We start from the raw sequence: 16,650 nt of genomic DNA on the forward strand, positions 1-16,650 counted from the left end.
ATCACTGAACAAGGGTGTCGCCGCTGCAGCTTTCGCATCGAGTCAAAGCGTCTCGCATCATCGAGGAAGAGTGTCGCCGCCAAAGCCTCTGTCGGCGCATCACTGAACAAGGGTGTCACCGCTGCAGCTGTCGCATCGAGTCAAGATGTCTCGCATCATTGGAGAATCGTGTCGCAGGGTCTGTCGCGGCTCAGAAGAATCGTTGAGTTGCTGCACGGCCGTCGGGTGTGCACGCATCGTGTCGCATCAAGACGACTACGCCATCTTTGTTTCATCGCACCGGATCTTCATCGCATCACGGCGTTGCTAGCCACATCGCTACGGAAGCGCAGTAAGAATCCGACGCATCACCGTTCCTGCAAGTCAGGAACCGACGCATCACCTTCCCTGCAACACTTATGTTGTATAGCGTTACGCATCCATATGTACATTGACTCAAAGTGTCGCATTTTAACATCTAAAGAGAACTAAGCTAATTCTACCATTTTTAAGTACAGTATTGTGGATTTTTGTCGTTTGTTATCTTGTGTTAAATCTATATAAAGAATACTTATTTTTGATAGAAAACTTGTGTGGTGTCCATCTGTAGTGTTGTCACTTGGTTACTGTATGTGTTCACAAATGCTTTACACACTGCCTCTGATATAAGCCTGTCTGCTCGTGCCAAGCTACCAAGGGGGTGAGCAGTGGTTATTTTAGGAGTGTACCCCCTTACCCTGACTAGACGCAAGGGTCTCTATTTGTCAAAGGTACCTACCTCTGCCAACTAGAGACCCCCAAATCAAACACCCCCTTTGTCAGCTTCCTTTACAATTACTTCAGGAAGCCGTTTCAGTTTTTTTTAGTGCTATTCTTTCTCCCCTTGTGAGGTTGTCTATTCTGTTTAGATGCTTAAACGAAAAAGAGTCTTCCCATTGAAAAAGGTAGTTGTCACTAGACGGTGGAAGGTGTCAACAACGTTATCATTTCCTAGTACCGGTTGCAAAGTTGACCTGGGCTTAGGGCCGCTATCTAGACCGACAACTCTCAGACACTAATGCTCATGCCAAACTAACTTCCAATCCTTTGAAAGAGATTGCTATAAAATTTGAGAAACATCTAAAGAAATGGAAAGAACAGGGGCTTATTAATGATCTTGAATACAAGTATCTCTTTGTTCAACACCTGGTGGCCGCATGCATTTATGTCTTACCAAAGATCCATAAACCCAGAACTTTTCCCCCGGCACGACCAATAGTTTCAGGAATTGGCTCCTCCACGGAGCATATCTCAGAGTACATAGATCAATTCTTGCAACCCCTAGTAAACAACTTACCCTCTTTTGTCTTAGACACTAAGGACCTGTGGAACCAGCTGAGCGATTTTACATGGACAGAAGAATGCTGTTTCGTCACACTAGACATTGCCTCGCTGTACACTTCAATACCCATAGATTTGGGGCTAGAGGCAGTAAGACACTTCCTTGCAAGTAGGGATGCTTCGCTTTGGGAGCACATGGAGATGCTATTAAAAATGATAATCTTAGTACTCGATAATAATGTATTTATACACAATGGTACCTGGTATAAGCAACACCAAGGTGTTGCTATGGGATCTAAATTCTTCCCGTCTATAGCAAATCTCTTCAAGGGATGGTTAGAAAAAATGTACATATGGTTGAAATGTCCTGCCCCCTTGATGGAATATGTATTATATTGGGGGAGGTACATAGATGATAGTTTGATGATTTGGACAGCTAACAGTTATTCATTGCAAGAATTATGTGCCTTTCTTAATTCCAACAACTGTAACATCACTTTCACCTACAAGGAGAACAGAAAGGAGATTTCCGTTTTGGATTTAAAACTGTACTGCAAAGAAGGTTCCATCTTGTCTACACTATTTAGGAAACCGACAGCGTGCAACTCAGTGCTGCACACGGATACAGCGCATCCTAAATCCCAGGTGGCATCCATTCCATTCGGTGAACTAACTAGAATTAGACGTAACTGCAGCGAGAATGACAAGTTCCAAGAGGAATTGGAAGGAGCCACCGTTAGGTTTAGTTCCAGAGGTTATGACCAAAAAGTGCTCAATGTGGCGAAAACAAAAGCTTTGAGACTAGATCGGTCTAAACTTTTGAGAAACCAATGCAAGACTAACCGGGGGACCAAATTCAAAGACAAAATTTCATTGATTACACCATGTAATGCTGCGAGCCATGTGTTATACAAAATCTTAAACAAGCATTGGCATGTGTTACACTTAGATCCGATTGTAAGTAAAGTCTTATCAACCAAACCAAGTATCATTCTGAAACGTGGTCAAACATTATGAAATGCTCTTTGCCCTAGTTTCTATAATCCCAACCATAATAAGAAGACCACACATTGGTTAGGGGCACCACCGGTGGTTTTCCATAAATGTGGGCAATGTAATGTTTACCAATATGCTTGTGATAAAAAGAAGGACTTCAAATACAATACACAAACTACACATACAATCAAAACATTCATGAACTGTAATACCAAATTCTTAGTGTATTGCATCATATGCCCATGTGAAAAAATTTACATTAGCAGCACGATCCGTCCGATGAAAGAGAGATTACAAGAGCATATTAGGGCAATCAGAAATAACAACACTGACTACCCTATGGCCATTCACTTTAACCTCTTCGCTGCTAGGCCTTTTCCCCGCCTGTGCTAAGCCATTTTTTGGCTATTTGGGGTAGTTCACGCTTAGGCCCCTGTAACATTTTGACCACATAAGGTATCTGTAGGAGAGTGGAATCTGACTAATGGTTGCCCCCAACTTTTTGCCTGGTATTTGAGTGGTTTTTGACTAGTCTGGCTGGGATCCTGCTATCCAGGACCCCAGCCTATCTGCTTTCTCCCTAAAACTGATGTAAGTACTCTAGGTACAAACCTAATTGGATGCTGGGCATGCCCTACCAGTCCCTTGTAGATGGTACCCTAGGTACCAAGGGCATGGGTCCCCCAGTAGGCCTACCAGGGCTGCAGCACTTATTGTGCCACCCTGGGACAGCCACACAAACTGACACCACCAGACCACTACTGTAGTCTGGGTAAGGTGGTGCTAGCACCCCTTACAGGGATGTAGGTACCCTATATCCCACACCCTTACAACACATATACTCTCATAGGTCACCCCTATGGCAGGCCCTGGTAATCCTACAGGGCTGGGTGCTGAGGTATGTGTGAGGGGGGACCCCTACATGAGTAGGGCCTCTCTGCAACCTTCGTAAAATCGTTACTGGGTTGTTTGTAGTGTAGCCATACCATATACTCTTAACCGCATTATAAGTAAATCGCGTCATCGCGATAACTTGAGAATGGCTACACAGAACCATATCGTGTTTGGTGTCAAACATGAAGGAATCATACCCCCAGTCCAGCCATGGGCATGAGGGTACGATTCCCCCTTGCTAGAAGGGCGATATGGGAAAAGCGGTAGAATTTAGACACCAATTTAAAAGTGCACAAGTTACACAAAATGGCTACTGCCCGCCACCTACACGACCCTGGCTGGCTGTTGCTGGGGAAAACCCCAGCCTCGCCAGCTGGACAATAGGGCTCCTGTGGCAGGGAGGTGCTAGCATCTCCCCAGACAGGATAATGTGGATTGGAACAGGGTGGGTGCACCAAATGTCCTTTCAGAGTTGCACGTAGGTAGCTGCAGAGCCCCAATTCTGCATACACCGCCTGGAACCGGTTCAGGGGCATCCTGCCCCTCGCCCAGGCGGGAAACACACAATGGGGAGTGGGTGTAGCCACCCTTTCCCGCCTCTACTCTGATTGGTAGGCTCTAGTTGGGACCATCCCCTAATCTTGGGGATATATGTGAATAACGTAGCCCCAGAGCCGCAGATTAATCCAGAACTTCACAGAACTGACCTTCGACGAGCTGCTGCCCAGCTGACTGAAGAAATCTCCCTTGGGATAAAGGAGTTATCCCCCTGCTTGGCAGGCACCTGAAAGACTGCAAGATACCCGGTTGGAACTTTGCTGCTCTCACGAACTACGACGTCTTCCAGCAACCTTGAGGTGGGTCTCTAGAGCATCCCAGAGTCCTGTGAGCGTGCCCAGCAAGTCTGAGCACCGTGGGCCACGTGGGTGCCGAGATCCCTGCATACCCCGAGACACCGGCCACCTCTTGCATAGCACACGATCCCGACCAGTGGGGAAGTTGTGCTTTGGCCCATTTCTGAGCCAACCTTCAAGCAGCATCCGTGCCAAATCTCAGCTCCCTAGCCCACTCCGGTGGCCCGTGGGAGCCCTTTTACGCACTCCATTTTGCTGCCTTCCGCGGTCCCTTGTCTCTCGACTTGTGGGCCCTGGCGGAGGACAATCTTCACATCCAAGAGTTCCCCTGGTTGCTCCAGGCCTGCTCTGCGCTTCCTCCAAAGGAGAGCACCCTCAGACCTCGTGGGTCTGCACCAGCAGCTGCTTTGTTCATCTTGCGTGGGTTGCGGTTGCCAAGGCTTAGTGGATCCAATCGGGACACTAACACCGCAGCGACCCTCATCCGACGTGGGACAGTCGCCCTCCCGAAGCTGGCCTTCCTTGAAGCCTCCCGGAGCCCGTGACTGCAGAGCCAAGCTGCATCTTCCTCACCTGAAGCACCCGACATCGAAGGGCTCCTTGCTGTGAGCCCCCTGGTCACTGTGCCGTGACCCAGACTCTGTCCCCTCTGCTTTCAGGTTCTTCTCTACATTTTCTACATCTTAGATCTTCACGACTTCATCGACGCTTTCAGCTAGCAGCAGTTTGGACTACTTTTCCATTGAAAATCAGCCCGCGACCCGACACCAGAATCGACCTATGCACCCGGCTTCCCTGGGGCAGGTAACAGTGGTACTTCGGTACTCCCGTGGTGGTGGGCTCTCCAAAGTCTTAAGTCTCAAGCCTTAACTTTGTACTACTGCTAGAAGTGTCTGTATTCTTTAAATATTCAACCGCGACATTCTCCATAGACTAACATTGCGATCCCGATAGCAACTTCTTGTGCTGCACGCGTCTCCCGTGGGTCCCCTTCCTCTTAACAGTGGGTGGATTCTGAAGGGGCAAGCGATCCTGAATGCCCTAGGCATTGTCTGTAGAATTGTCGTGGTTCTTATACCACTATTTTAGTATATGGTTTGGTCCCCCCCTGGGGCCCATTGATTTCTGTGCTATTTATTGTGTTTATAAATGCTTGTTTAAAGTGTAACTTTGCCACTAGCCACATAAAGTGACTGTGGGATTCTGACTAGAATAAATACATATATTTTATATATATACCTGTGTGGGCTACTCTTTCATTTGGTTATTCAAGAGGTTATTCTGGTAAAACAATAAGCTTAAAACTCCTTCAAGACTTAGCCTGAAGGCTGCTCTCCACAGCTACCACTAGGATAGCTTTCTTTAAAGGTTGTCTTAAACCTATCATCAATAAGAGTCGAATTGGACTGGTGCAAGGTGTCCCTATAACTAGGAACAGCATATGCCAAGCCAACTTCTCACATTGGTGTGCAGCGGTTGGATTCAAGCTTGCCATTGTTTTACCAGATAACAAATTGAATTTCTAAAGTGAAAGCAACTTGGTACCAAAGGTACATATAAATTCAAGCTAGAATACAATAAGTTCTACTGAACTTAGAGTTGTGTGTAGAGGGTTTAGCACACCTTGACTACAACTCAAGAGAGGGTTCAGTAGGCCACACTTAGTGTAGGTAGATACACCACTATCACTACACTAGAAAATGTCTGAAGGTTCAGGTGCCCATAAGGCTCTGGAAGGACCCCAAAGGGTCCCAATAGACAAGTATGATCATCTCTCCTTTGCTGAGCTCAGGGAGATGTGCACCCTTAGGAAACTCAAGACAAACAAAGGTGCCAATACTCAACGTCTCAGGGAAATCCTGCTCATAGCAGACTTTATGCAGACTTTAGGGTCTGGTGGGGTAGACAGGTGTACTGCTCGATCTTTCCGGCCTTATTGTGTTGTAGAGCGATTGATGTGACTTCAGTCTCTTTCCATTCAAGTCTAGGGGTTAGAGTAGTGTATAGAGCCTAGTTATTAGGCACTTCGACATGATCCTGTGTTCTTCCCCATAGATCAGGGTTTGCATACATATCCTAGGGGATAGATTCGTTAGCATTAGGGGTAATCTGTTCTGTAGTAAGGGTATTTCATGGAGCTGAATTCAGGCCTGGTAGGCCTTAAACGGGAGAGATATTATTCTTCCACCGATGTTAGTCCTGTTTAATGAATGTATAATAGACTGAAGTCAAGGGTGGAATGTACTGCTCGATTTCCCCGGCCTTTTCGTGTTAAGGGGGGCCTAATGTGACTTCAGTCTCTTTCCATTCAAGTCTAAGGGTTAGAGTAGTGTATAGAGCCTATTTATTAGGCACTTCAACATGATCCTATGTTCTTCCCCATAGATCAGGGTTTGCATACATATCCTAGGGGATAGATTCGTTAGCATTAGGGGTAATCTGTTCTGTAGTGAGGGTATCTAATGGAGCTGTGCTGCATTCAGGCCTGGTAGGCCTTAAACGGGAGAGACTCCATCTTTCCTCCTGCTCTGGCAGCTTGGGAAGTTTCTAGGTCATAGGCAGTGTTTTAGTTAGGAGGTGTTATTCGCTTGGAGAGAACCGGTTCAGGCCGGCCCTTATCGAAGGATTGTATTCTCCTTCATGCCGAAGACACTACATCAGGCCGGCCGGCTGGGAACGTGTCCTTGGCACGGGGAGGTACAGGAATTTGGTGGGCGGCAGGTTTCGAGCTGGAAATTTCCATGAGAGAATGCACATCTATATTAGTGAAAGTCTGAGGCAGACACTAGCACTTGCTTCTAGACCATAGGCGGCATCTGGCCGTTAGCAGAAAAGCTATTACTTATTCCAGGGAAGACAGATGACGAACTTGAATCTAAAGAGGAGAGAGTAGCCGATGAGGAAGAGGTTCCAGTGACTCGGAGAGGGAGAAGGGAGTAGACCCGCGACTGCGGAGGGGTGACTTCCAGGCGAAGCCGAGGCATAGACGAGAAGGGAACCTAGATGACCATTGAGCACAGGCTACATACGACCAAGGTGATGTCGACCCCTTTTTCTTTGAAGTGTATAACTTAACCTTTTACTTTCCTTGCAGGTTGTATATATGATGTATTTTGCAAATGTGCATGTGGCATTTAAATAAAGTATTTAGCTTGTCGTGAGTTAGCATGTGTTGTGTGTCTTTATATAGGAGGATAGCCTATTCTTTCAGTCAGAGTTAACTCAACATGAACAGAGGTTAATCCTGGTCAGGTAAGTGGTAACTGGATGAGGGGGAAACGAGCCCCTCGAACTAGAGAACAGGTTGTGCTCAACTAATAGTCTTTGTGTGATCTGACATATAGTAATCCCGATTCCCCTGTCGTGTACTACGGTAATAATAGGATGAGCTCGTGCTAAGGCTGCCGTCTGGTAGGAGATTCTGGGCCTGACTGAGGCCGCGAGACTATGTGTTGCTGCCGTCTGGGTAGGAGATTCTGGGTCTGACTGAGGCCGCGAGACTGTGTGTTGCTGCCGGCTGGGTAGGAGATTCTGGGTCTGATTGAGGCCGCGAGACTATGTGTTGCTGCCGTCTGGGTAGGAGATTCTGGGTCTGACTGAGGCCGCGAGACTGTGTGTTGCTGCCGGCTGGGTAGGAGATTCTGGGTCTGATTGAGGCCGCGAGACTATGTGTTGCTGCCGTCTGGGTAGGAGATTCTGGGTCTGACTGAGGCCGCGAGACTGTGTGTTGCTGCCGGTGGGTAGGAGATTCTGGGTCTGACTGAGGCCGCGAGACTGTGTGTTGCTACCGGCTGGGTAGGAGATTCTGGGCCTGACTGAGGCCGCAAGACTATGTGTTGCTGCCGTCTGGGTAGGAGATTCTGGGTCTGACTGAGGCCGCGAGACTGTGTGTGTTGCTGCCGTCTGGGTAGGAGATTCTGGGTCTGCCTGAGGCCGCGAGACTGTGGTTGCTGAGATCGCGAGGCTGTGAAGTCTTGGTATAGATATATAATAGGAATTCCCTGTCCTTAGGTGGTACATATATATGTGGTTGTTTAGGTGTAAAGAGACCCTAGGGAGGGGGTAACGTTCTGGTTTGGGTCAGAAGGGCTCTGTAGAGCGGGTTCCACCCGATCCGAAAACCCAAGCAGAACATTTGGCGTCGTGAACCGTTTACGTATTCTGTGTGCGTTGTGTTGTCCCGTGTTTGCTGCCGGCGTGTGCGTGACTTTGTTTGTATGTTCTTTGTGATATACTGGTGTGTCTAGCCTTTCTTCTTCTTTCTTTTCTTTCTCTTCTTCTCTCTTTTTCACGATCTGTTCTAGACAATGTTAATCTACTTTTAAGTTGCCCGTTGATATTCCCGGCTGGGATTCAATGCCTTGTGAAGCCTTAGCCCGTGAGTGGGCTGAGTAATTGGAAGCAGACTGTTACATATCACTTGATTTATTTGCATGGGGGCAGACCGTATGATGTGCTGGCTCGTGAAGTGAGCTACCTGTGCTGATTTAGAATTGGTATGTGTGTGTTTCAGCGTGTCTTGTAAAGAGTGCTTATAAATAGCTTGCTACGTGAGGCAGAGAGGGCTGGATCCCTTTCAAGTGTTAGTTAAGGAATGCATATCTAATGTTTTCAGTTGTACAGTGCATGTAAGATCTCAGAGCATGGCTCTGAAACGTGGGACTCCCTTGAAATTCCAGTCTCCGTAGTTGCAAGGACGGGTGTTATTCAGCAGGTGATTAATGACATTTTGGAGAGAGACAGCGGTGTTATTTTCAAGTGTTGGTTAACATGCATTACACATGTGGGCATTTGCAATGAGAACGTAGTGAGTTGAAAACAGAGCTGGTTGATGCCCAGTTTGCTAATATATCTTTGAAGACAAAATTAAACGTGTACCAGGCTGTGAAGTTGTTCACTTTGTCATGCCAGAATGATTCAGGTGTGATAAGTGTAACAGAGAATGCAGGCAGGCTATGAGCTACACAGACGGTTTTAGTTAATTCCTCTGAGGAGCTTTCTCAGCCTGAATGGAATGTGCATGAAAGTAAACAGACTAATGTTTTGGGCTTCACGATCACCGGTTGCGGACATAAATTAGACATGACAGTGTATGATACATTTTGCTTTAAAAGAGAATTGCAACAACGTGATTTTGGATGTGAACAGCTGATTGTGTACAATAAGTCTGATGTGTGGCCACTTCATTAACATGAACATTTATTTCGTGAGTTACTTCTAGAGCAATGTGCCCTTTTTAGTTACAGGAAAGTGCAGGGAAATAATAGGTCGCTTTTGGATTCAGATTGCTGTCTGGGAGTCTTGCAGTGAGATCATCCAGCAACGCTGGGCAGGGCTCGGGCTTTCTGTGAAGTCCGAGAAGGAATTCCTACGGGAGGGGTCATCTCATCTCAGCTCCTCTCCTCCGTAGGCAGGGACAGCTTCCTGGACATAGATGTCTGGGAGGCTTGCACAGGCGCAGGCCCCCCCCCATGAGGAGAGTCGCAGACAGTCCAAGAAAGTTGGCAGGCGTGCAGTTCTCTCCGACCTTGAAGGAGATAAGGTGTGAGCTAGGGGGCGTGGCTTGGCGCCCGAAGGAGATGGCGGCTTTCGGCTAGGAGCTCCGTCCACACCAGGGTCTACCGACGGCTCGCGCCTCAATTTCCACCAACAAAGGGCAGTCTTCCCTGTCGGAACATGCCAGGATCATTTTTAATCCTTTTTCGGCGCTGAGGCACAGTTATTTTAGGACTTACAGCCCATTTTATTTTCGGTCGCGGCTCGTTATCGGCCGCGGCCGCCATCTTGTTTATTCTCGCCTATGATCGCCTCAGAAGCGCGCCTTACCGCGCATGGATCCCCTGGACGCCTCACGCTTTTACTATTGTCCCCAGCACCCCCTGAAGCACAGATGTGGATAACCTGCACTCCAAGGTGACTTTTCTCTTCTCTCTCCAACTATGATTATTTTCGCTGCCTTTTTCAGTTGACTGGAATTTTCAATTTTCTTCATATACGGCGGCCATCTTTATGACTCTAGCCTCCAACATTTTTGACTCCAATTCTGTGGCCTGGCATTTTCCTTCCTTTCTTAATTTGCTCCCTGGTCCTTTTCCAGCTGGGCAATAAGATATTTTTTCTTTTTTTTTTTGACCTCACGTTCCATTAGCGTGCTGATGGCGCATTGCTCCAGTCAAGTTCAAAAACGTAATTATATTAAGAATTCCAAATTATTCACGGCACTGGCTCATTTGGAAGCTTCCCAGTCCCTATCTTCAACCGAGATGACATCAACTGCGGACATCTCCTCACAGCCTTCGGCAAAAGTGAACTCTAAGAGGTTAAAGAAAGACCCGCCTTCGCCTCCTAAGTCCTCCTCGCCCATCTCAATGGAGCTACTCCTCGAAGAGATACGGGCCCTACGCCCTTACATGGAGGAGACGAATGCTAAATTGCAGATTCTCACTGACAATTGGGCTTCGATGGACGAAAGAGTGTCGTTGGTGGAGCGCGACGTTTCCTCACTTCAGGAATCCGCGTCCAAGATTTCCCACATGCACACGCAGATTTCCTCTCTTCAGAAGCAGGTGGAGGACCTTGAAAATCGCAACAGACGTAACAATCTCCGTCTTTATGGCCTGGTGGAGGGTTGTGAAGGAAATGATCCCATCAGTTTTTTCAAGTCCTTTCTCCCGAAGCTTCTTCACCTACCTGAAGACACTTCATTGAATATCCAACGCGCCCACAGGCTTGGTCGAGCTTCCTCCTCTCCTTCCACGTCAACGAAGCCTAGAGGTGTAATAATGTACTTTCTAGAGTACACAGACTTACTGAAAGTCCTCTTAGCCGCTAAAGCCTCTCCTCGCCTCACATGGTCAGGCTCCACTTTGTTCTTTGCGCAGGATTATGCCAGGGCCACTGCAACTCGTCGCAAGGCCTTCCTAGATATGAGACCTGACCTTCGCTCCATTGGTGCCAGATATGGACTTTTTCATCCTTGTCTATTCAAGGTCACTCATAATAATAAGACTACGACATATGAAGATCCCGCACGACTTCGAAGTTTCCTGAATTCCTGTGGTCAACCTGACATGGAGATAGCTGGTCCCTCTTCCCACCCACCATGACTTGTTTTTGTGGTTGCATTTTGATTCTCTAATCTGTTCTGCTTTAATCCATTCATTTTTTTTTTTTTTGCAGGTTCTTCAGATTGTATGACTTCTAGTTAAGATTATATTTTTCATTTTTCCATCTGATAATGTTGTTCTGGCTCCTCAGTTGGCCACGTGTTTGTTTCTTATCTTTGTTGTATTCGAGTCTCTAACCATGTTCTTTTTCTCCCCTCACAGATCATTGTTTTGCGTTCCGTTGTGTTATCTCTGGTTGGACGTCTCCCTCACCCCGAATGCCTTGCCTCTCCCAGTTGGCCCTACCTCCCTCCCCTCATCTCCACGTGTGTTTCCGCTTGTCCCCAGTTCCTGATTGTATTTTTCCCCTGCTACCCCTCGTAAGTACCCTTTATTCCTTATTTATCATGTTTTGCTATGCTATATATCTTCTTATCTTACCTCTTCCCTCGTTACTTTCACATTTATTGGTGTCGCTACCTTCTCCTTGGCTCTCCTCCAATTCTCTCTCGTCACTCCTTCTTCTCCCCATTGCATACTGGCTCTCTTGCTCGTATTCATCTCCCTTTACCTATTTGATTCTCCCTTGGACCTTATTTATCACTATTTCTCAGAATTATTATATCTTCTTACCATTCTTTCTATTTTCTTGGCTTCCCCTATATATATGGCTTCACTGGTTCTTCTCTCATTTTTTCCTCTTTCCTTACTTCATCACGTCAGTTCTCACCTCATTCTTTTTCTTTCTTGTGCCCCTGCTCGCTACGAGGCACTTCCTTGCTGTCCTAGCCTCCAATTTACCCACTTTTTGATTAATCCTTAATGTCAGTTCGAATTATATCCTGGAATGTTAAAGGTCTGCATTCTCCTATCAAGAGACAAAAAATTCTCTCTCATTTAGCCAAATTAAATGTAGATATTGCCTTTTTACAAGAAACACATCTGTCTGATGATGAAGCTGCTAAACTTAAGAGAGGTTGGGTGGGTGCTGTTTTTTCATCTCCGGGTGATGGCAAGAGAAATGGTGTGGTTGTACTGGTTCGCAAATCTCTTGCTCACTTGCTCTTAGCTTCTGAATCAGACCCCGAAGGTAGATGGTTGTACGTCAAACTCTCCTCAAAAGGCGTCCCTCTCTCCCTCCTTAATATCTACGCCCCTACTGGTGGTGATCAGGTTTTTTGGCGCGCAATGGCCTCCCGTATTACTGAATATATTGATGATAATTTTGTTTTAGCAGGTGATTGTAACCTACCCCTTGATCCTTTTTTAGACAGAAACTCCAAGGCACCTTTTATCCCTAATAAATCTCACAAGCTTTTCACTCAAGCGTTATCCCAACATAAGCTCATTGACGCCTGGCGTCTCTGCAATCCTACCTCTAAAGAATTCACCTTCTATTCCCCGACTCACCACTCCCAGTCACGTATTGATTATGTTTTCCTCTCCCACCATGTGTCCCAATCCCTCACCCACGCTGACATAGGCCCCATCTTATTTTCTGATCATGCCCCTGTTTCGATAAACATTGATATTTTACCCAAGTCCACTGGACCAAAGAGATGACGCTTCAACAACACCTTACTCCTTGATCCCAAATTCTCCGCCTCCTTTGTAGACTTCACCACAGAATTTTTCACCATTGATGACACACCCACTATGCCTATCCACGTTGTCTGGGACGCCTATAAAGCAGCAGCTAGAGGTTTTATTATCAGCTTTGTTGCTACTAAACGCAAGAATGCTCGTAAACGCACCAGTGACCTCCTTTGCACGATTAAAAAGTTAGAGCATTCCTTCTATACATCCCACTCGCAAGAAAGTTTGACTGCTCTCATTGCTGCTAAGATGCAATATAACAAACAATCCACTGAGGATGCTTCATTGTATTTGTTGAAATCCAGTTCTAAATTCTATGGAGGTAAAAATAAGGCGGGGAAGGTCTTAGCCAATTATTTAAAAGTCAAACAAAACAAACTGAATATTGAATCTGTCTACGATGTTAATTCTGTTTTAAAGCATACAGATGTTGATATTTTAGAGCAATTCTCCCAGTTTTATTCCAAACTCTATTCTTCTGAGACGCACCCCACTGCTCATTCTCTTGCTACTTTCTTTGCCACCATCCAACCACCTTCCAATTTCCCTGTTGATTTATCCGCCCTTGAATCACCAATCTCCAGCGATGAATTACTTACAGCACTTCAGTCACTCAAGAGGGACAAGGCCCCTGGGCCAGACGGATTCACAGTTGAATTTTATTTGCATTTCTCCAAATTGTTGTTACCCAGACTCCACTCCCTTATTGATTCCTTCATATTAAATGGCTCTTCCTCAGGTACATTCTCAGACGCCCACATTTGTATCATCCCCAAAGAAGGCAAAGACACCCAGCACTGTAAGAATTACAGACCAATTTCTTTGGTCAACATTGATTATAAATTGTATGCCAAATCTCTTGCCATTAGATTAGACCCCTATCTTCCCGAGTTGCTAGGCCCTGAACAATCTGGCTTCGTCAAAGGTCGCTTCATCACAGATAACACCAGACTTTTGTTTAATGTCCTTTCTAAATCTCCACAGTTCCAACATTCACTAGCAGCCATTGCCCTAGATGCAGAAAAAGCGTTTGATAGGGTGGAGTGGACTTTTCTTTTCTCCGCCCTCAAATGGTTTGGATTTGGCCCACGTTTCATCTCTTTTATCTCCTTCCTTTACTCCAGCCCTAGAGCGGCGGTTTGCGCCAACGGTCTAGTTTCCTCTTTTTTCAATCTAGGTAGGGGCGTTCGTCAGGGATGCCCTCTTTCCCCTTTTCTTTTTAATTTGGCCCTGGAACCTTTTCTTTCAAAGCTCCGTCAGAATCCCAACTTACACGGCTTCCAAGTTTCCCACACTAACATTAAACTCGCTGCCTACGCAGACGACATTTTATTATTCATGTCTAACCCCACTACTTCCATTCCCGCATTTCTAACTGAAGTCCATGATTACTCTCAGATCTCAGGTTATAAGCTAAACAATGACAAGTGTGAGATTTTACCCCTTACTAAGTTCACTTTTAAACCGGACTTTATGGCGTCCAATTTTACTTGGAGCCCCTCACACATCAAATATCTAGGTTTACACATTACTTCCTCCCTCTCTGACACTGTTTCGTTATGCCTCAATAAATGCATCCAGAAATTATCCGACCTCACTTCCAGATGGCACCCATTATACCTCTCCTGGTGGGGTCGTCTTGATACGATTAAAATGATGCTCTCCCCGTTAGTCCTCTACACCATCTCCAACATCCCAATCCCTATCCCTGCTAAGTTCTTTAAGAAAATTAACACTATTCTCTCTTCCTTTCTCTGGTCTGGCAAAAAACCACGTATGTCCCTGCTCAGATTGCAACTCCCCAAGTCTGAGGGTGGAGTTAATTTTCCGAATTTTCCCGCTTACCACAAGGCATTCCTTCTGCGGCAAGCTTCCCATTGGTTGCAAGACCCTGCCGAGCCATCCCCCTTATGGGTTATCATTGAGCGACTTTCCTTATCCCCCTTCACTTTTGCTGAATACCTCTCATTCTCTCGTAAGCCTCACTTTTCCTCCATTCCTATCCATAAGTTTACAGCCAAGCTGCTTCTCTCCACCTCCCCAGGCCCCCCTTCCTCTGTAACAGAGCTTCTTAACTCTACTATCTGGCACAACAACAGTATAACCATCAATCGCAAACCCTTTTACTGGAAAACCTGGAGACAGAGGGGTTTAATCTGGGTATCTCAACTCTTCTCTAGTTCTGATTTCTTATCCTTCTCCGTTCTCAGCCAACGCTTTCATCTTCCCCGTTCTTTTGCCTGCAAGTATCTTGCGCTTAAAAATGCAGTCATGTCCACTTATGCTCTTCTCTCTAACCCCCGCGTGCATCCTCACCCTCCCAATCCTACCTCACAGCTTCATTCCTTCTTGCGCACTCACCCTACAGCCTCCTCATTATACCACTCATTTCATACAATCCTCACACCTAGACCAAAATCCAAAGTTGAGGAACAGTGGGAATCTGACCTTGCCATTTCTTGGCCCACCTCCCTTTGGGATAAATTATGGACCAAACTTCGCAAGACATCTAGAGCTGCTTCCCTTACACAAACTCTTTTCTTCATATACAACAGACTTCTCTTTTCTCCCCAGGTGTTGAATAAGAGATTTTCGTCTACACCGGATCTCTGTTGGTCCTGTTCTGCTCCTAACGCCACTCTTTTTCACATGCTTTTCTCTTGCACTTTCACGCAAGATTTCTGGACACTAGTCTGGGCCCAAATCAATGCCATATTCCACACTACATCCCCCTTCTCTTTTGTCAATATTTTTTTAGGGAGCCTTTCTCCTTGTTGGGATGACACTGATCTTAACACGCAAATTGTTGATTTGTTGTTAGCTGTTGCTTTCCAGCAAATCACCGTCAATTGGAAAAACTTTACGAATATTTCTTTTAAAGCATGGTGGTACAATGTTTGTTATAATCACAGGCTAGATACTGTTTTTGTGCACCCCCTTAGTTTAGCTGCTAAACGGCATGATTTATGGCTTCCTGTAACCTTGTACCTAGATACCTGTGCTAAACGCTCCTCTCATGTATCACCTATTCAGCAAGAGGTCTCTAAGCCTCCTTGAGTGACATTGCTTTTCATTTGCACTATTCTCTCTATATAAGTTACTTTATTGCTCATTATTACCAACGCTGTTTTTTGTTATTTAGCCTCAAACTTTTGTTATCCTCTGATCAATTGCATATTTTCATCACCATGTTTTACTTTTCTCCTCTATTTGAAGATATGTTTGTATTCTTTCTCATGTATTGACACCTCTACTTATTCAATAAAAACCTTTTGAACTTAAGGTGTGAGCTACAGACAGCCGGAGAAGCCTCTGCTTGTTATATTTGGCAAGGGGCCATTTAGTGTCCGCGGAGATTTGTGAAGGGGGGCAGCACCTGTGAGGGGTGCAGTGAGAGAAGTGGGAGAAGGAGACTGCCCCAGCCCTTCTTGCTGTGTATTGAAACAGAGGGATTTTATCAAGACTTTAGAGGCTAAAGCGTTAGTAGTATTATTACACGATTCCCCAGAGCTGGAGGAGACCTATATAGACAGAAATTAAAATATTGTACTTTTGAAAATGTTGTTTGCAAGAAAAGTGATGCTTGTTTCTTTTTCAGATTCGCCCAGTTCTCCGCGTGTGAGTGGGACTCCCTTCTCCCGTGTGAGTGGGGCCCTCCCTCTTCCCCCCCCCCTCCCCCCTTCCCTTCCCTTCCCCCCCCCAAGCCTGGAGTGATCACCAGACGAGACGGTGGCGGCTGATGCCGGTGGCTATCCAGACTGGATGGGGTCCTCCCTTATCAAGAAGATACAGCTGCTGATGTATACCGGAGAGCATGATGGCCTGCTTCTTTCCAAGCGAAATGGGATCAGCAAAGTGTGGAACTGTTTCCTTCACGTGCGGCCAACTTTATTTGCATGAAGGCT

This window comes from Triturus cristatus, chromosome 10, assembly GCF_964204655.1.
Source record: "Triturus cristatus chromosome 10, aTriCri1.1, whole genome shotgun sequence".
NCBI lineage: Eukaryota > Metazoa > Chordata > Amphibia > Caudata > Salamandridae > Triturus > Triturus cristatus.